This window comes from Octopus bimaculoides, chromosome 11, assembly GCF_001194135.2.
Source record: "Octopus bimaculoides isolate UCB-OBI-ISO-001 chromosome 11, ASM119413v2, whole genome shotgun sequence".
Classification (NCBI taxonomy): Eukaryota; Metazoa; Mollusca; class Cephalopoda; order Octopoda; family Octopodidae; genus Octopus; species Octopus bimaculoides.
In genome coordinates, this window is record NC_068991.1 from 1,638,064 (window position 1) to 1,643,593 (window position 5,530).

Sequence of the window (5,530 nt, forward strand, 5' to 3'; positions counted from 1 at the left end):
TAACACACTTATACGCACTTATACACACACCTACACATACACACGCAAACATGTCTTTCTCTCTCTCTCTCTCTCTCTCTGTATATATATATATATATATATATATATATATATATATATATATATATATATATATATATATATGTATATATATATATATGTATATATGCACTTTCTTTTTATATTTTTATTGGTTTTTAGTTATAATATTGCGACCATATTAAATTCTGCCTTCCGTCGATCCTGCACTTAATTCACCTTTGTGCTTGTTTTTTGTGATCTTCGTTTATTGAGTCAAATTAGTTCTAATGCACGATTTTGAAACGAAGAGATGCAAGACGAAACATCGATCTATATCACTAAACCAGGCACCTACAAAATTACACGAAAACTTCAAAATACAGTCACTTTCTATTACTTTCTCCTATAAGGAAAAAAAAAAAACACACACACACCAATGAATTTCGCCTTAAACTACTTCTCAAAAATAACAAAAAAAACTTTTATCAAACGTTCACATTTGAAACAGTATTTCTTCGAAAGGTAACAGCAGGATGTTATTCTAGATAATGTGTATTGACTGAATGCATCAATTTCTGATCTTAATTCATCTTATTTAAAAAACAAAACCGAATATTTTCCTCCAACCTTTTGAGAATGAACTATATTTTATAGCCAGAACTGTATGAGATAATTAGTTTTTGCCAACGCGAGCCCCTCCATAAAATTACTTTATTTAAAAAAAGCAAAAACTTATTCATCAACCCTGATTTGTCTAAAAAAAATGCTTGAAATCGATCTTGGCGAATATATCAACATTTTTTCTAATCATTTATTTCATTTACAAGACTTGTCACAATGCGCTAAAAAATATTGGTTTCCAATGTTGGCACAAGGCCAGCAATTTCGGGGGAGTGGGTAAATTGATTACATCGAGCCCAGCGCTCTACTTGTATTTATTTATCGACTCCGAATGTATGAAAGGCAATGTCGACCTCGGCGGAATTTGAACTCCGTACATAAAGATGGACGAAATACCGCTAAGCATTTTGCTAGCTCATCACCCTAAAGATTACTAACGCTGACGTATATGATCTTCCTACTCCATTGAATATAGACAGTGAAAATGATGTTCTTACGTATTTAAAAACATATTTCACACTAAAAGAGATTAAACACGATTTCTAGAAGAGCTCCAGAAATAACTGGCCTCGAAATAGTAAATGAGAAGATATTAGACATCGTTTTCTATTGAAAATTGAAGTAATACTGAGTCATAAGGACGACCGTCAACAGACGGAATATGAAATGGCAGAAAAATCAGAATATCCAAGTTCTCTTATTATTATTAATTTTTGTTCTGTCACTTCAAATATAAACATAACTATCAATGCAGAGATATCTCCTGCTATAATCATCCATTCAACATTCAACTTCAGTAACCAATTTTTTTTCCTTCATTCGTCATACATTTTCTTCAAAAGCACAAATATCACGATTTTTTAAAACTTGAATCACCATCATGCTTTCTTACTCTAACATTCGTAACTTTGCAAAAATTATAACAAACACTGTCCTTCAAATTATACCTCAAATAATTGACTTCTGAAGCTTAACTCTACTTGTTCCACTGCTAATAATTATCCAGTCTAAGGTTTATGTTTAACCAATGAAATACTATACCAAGTTACATTGTGCGTCCATACATCCTCTCTCTCCTACAATGGACCTAGAGCAAATATTTTCGAACAAAACTACATTTAAATATAAAAACAAAATACTCGGTTACGTGTTTATTCTCTTGGCTATGGAATCTGATAACCTCTAATGCACCATTCAACATTTCATGGAAAACTCAAGGTAAAAGCCATATAGTTGTAACAAGGGATCGTATCAGTGTGAATTCTAGAAAACCTTTGTAACACACATCTGTAAACTTAAGCTGTTCAATAAAACATCAAAATATATCCATGTCGTCATAACACATTTAAATTACTATTGCGCAAAACCAACCGATTTTTAAAATTTTTAACTGAACAGCTATTTTCATATACTACACTTTTCATGATTTATAAATAATTTGAAGTTATTCTAAAGTATGTTTTAAGTCAATTGAGCTTAATTATCTTCTGAAAACTTGGCATGGTTTCTTTCAGCTCTGGTACCTCCATACTGTGTAGATATACGTTTTAAAAATGTAAATGTATTGTGGGGAATATATGGAATGTATGTCCATGGTTGCTTACTGCAGAGGTGGGAGTTTAGTGTTAGCGTAAAAGTCCCTACGTGGTGTGGGCTGGAATGTGTAGATATGTATTTGTGGAGCTGAAATTGTGATTTGGGAATTCATAAATTTAGATACCGGAGAGTGTCTAAGAAAATATTGACTGGAACAGCATAAAATTAAGTAGCATGCCCAAGGACACAATGTGCTACTCGGCCAGAAATTGAACGCACGACTTATTAGAACTTTCGACTGCGATTGATAGGAGATTTCAACTTCTTTTTTAGCGATGTAGGAGGCCTTGTATCGCTGTATCCTGCATCGTTGTTGTTGTTTTGTCTCACGCTTGATTCTACAGACAGTTGAGCATTAAATTTCCAGTCATCTTAACCTCTTTCGCTACAAAGGGGTTACTTCATTCGTCCATTGAGCGTCACAGTACATATTTCCATGTCATAGATATGAAAACACTCAATACAGGAGCAGGACCACAGTAGTGCATCGCAATGACAATAAATAGCCGTGTATACGCTTGAGTGTATTGACGTTCAGTGGAGATTAGATTTATGGAGTTTTATTACGCTAGGCTACTATACGTAAAGAGTGACGCGCACGCGTATGTATGTGTGTGTGAGAGAGAGAGAGAGAGAGAGAGAGAGAGAGAGAGAGAGAGAGAGAGAGAGAGAGAGAGAGAGAGAGAGAGAGAGAGAGAGAGAGAGAGAGAGAGAGAGAGAGAGAGAGAGAGAGAGTGTTATGTATTATATACTTCATAGACTGACAGAAAGAAAGAAAGATGATAGATAGATAGATAGACAGACAGACAGACAGACAGACGGGCGGGCAAACGGACGGACGGACGGACGGACGGACGGACGGACGGACGGACGGACGGACGGACGGACGGACGGACGGACAGATGGATGGACGGACAGATGGATGGATGGATAGTTGGATAAATTTACATCACTTTTCTTCGACTTCATCCATAATTATATACGTCTTCTTAACAAACTACGAAAGCTATGTCTGACTTCTTATAAAAATCAATAAACAGACAAACTTAAACAGATCGACTATAATAGAAGAAGACCGTCATTATTTTAGCTTTATTATTGCTACATTGATTATTAATATATTGATTTCGATTATTGCCACAGGTCTCCATACTTTATGAAAGAACACAATCGATTATATCGTCTTTACTTCATGTCATGTACTGTTTTTTTTTGATCGATCATCGGAAGGATGAACGACAAAACTCAGCCTCGTCGAAATCTGATCGTAGGACGTAAATATTATTAACTAAAACGGTAAAGCATGTTGTTCATTGATCTAGATATCCCGAATTAATGTTTAAATGATCGAAATTATGTTCACATGTCTTAAGTTACCTCCACTCTCTAATGATAAAGATTTTTCTCCAAGATCTTTAATGGTTAGTCAGATAAAAGTCATTTGGTTCGGAGAAACTCCTATATTTTATCATCAGACAGCGACCATGTCCATGTAGTTCTCCTGTTCTTTTATCAAGCAAACATTAATTGCTTTCATCAAGTGTTTTTAAGACATAGTGTATCTAGGGCTATACAGTCCAATGTAAGGGCTTCATATTGCTTATCTTTCTATCTTTTAATGTGTGTGTGTGTGCGTGTGTAGTTTGCTGTTCAGTTTTCCGTTAAGATAGTATTAACAAAACAAGTACTTCATCCATTGACAAATGAGCACAGTGTTTAAACCAGGAGCGACAAATAGCTTTCATCCCTGTTGGACAATCAGTGCTCATGAAGGGAAACATGAAACTTTAACGTCACGCTTACACCAGATTAAATTCAAAGATGACAACAGGATGATTTGCGGCAACTTGAAAATAATGTGACTTGCTGCTTGGGCAGTAGTAGGCTGCACAGAGTTTCCTTGTTTCTTGTGTAAATGGGACAGTAGCAAGGAACCTCCATTGGTCTAAAAAAAGATGTGGATTTACCAACAAATTATGGTATACTTTATCATTATCTTAGGTAATGGACAAGAGCTTTTTGATATTCCGAATTAACAATACAAAAATATATAATGTAACATACACTTATCGAAACAATACTGCGTCATTTAAGGTCTGCATCATCTCAGCTGTTCATATTTCTTGCATCGTATGCATATTTCATCTCATCTCCCCATCCTCTCCCCTTGTCCTCCACCTTGGATTTTTCTGTATGCACACAAATTGTAAATAGAGAGCGCTAAATATTCTTAGAAGAATCTTCATCTCAACTATGAGCCTCACTATTTACATTAAATCAACAATTAAACACTTTTATAGCAATTAACATTTCTAAGGGTGTTTAGGTGTTGCCTGGGAAATCTGAGAATGGTTGGTTGTTATTTTGTTCTTATACAAGTTATTGTTTAAAGTTGGAAATCAGAGACAAGCAGTTTTCATAATCTCAGCACAATAAAACTTTATATAAAAATTCTATAACGTCACATTTTATTCGTCAAACATGTGATTATCATGTCATTGTAAAAACCTCAACAAACTTAGTTTCTCTTCTCCACGTCGACACTAAACAACAACAACTACAACAATAACATGACGGCAATAGTAATAAAAGCAACGAAATAGAAATAAATAAATGAATTTCTTTTATTCATCGAATTTTAAATGTTTCAAATTTAAATAAAACATTATGAAAATAATGAGATTTCCAAAGATGTTCACACATCAATAAACGCGTTATCTTTGCTATTGAAACAGTGAAAAGACTCAACATAAATGACGTGAAAATGTTTCTATGAATATTATCGAAGACAAGTTATAATTAGTGTGAAATATTTCTGATGTTGTCGCTTGACGTTCTTTGAGAAACTCAGGACCAAGCAGCTGGCCGGGTTTGGGAGGTTTTCTGGGTGGCAACTATTACGGGTAGTTAACAGAAATCCGAGTAGTGCTACCAAAAATCATTACCGATTCGTCACGCAACCAAGTGGAACGTAGATACCGCCAGGCAGGACCGTTCAAGATGCGGTGAGAGAGACAGTCGCATAGGACTCATATTGAGCAGAGTCCGAGCATTGAGGATTCGTGGAGTTTGATCGGACAACTGTTGTTACATGTCGGACAAATCCTACTATCGGCCAAGTCTACCGCGATGATCACCTCTCTAACATTGTTAACAAGCCAAGAGAGCTGATGGTCCTCTATCTAATGGCCATAGCAAAAGAGATTGAAAGTATCGAACAGACACCGTCCTCTTCTGTCAAACCCTCATCTACTTCTTCAAGTCCCGTTTGGAAACGAAAGTCAGGGTGGAG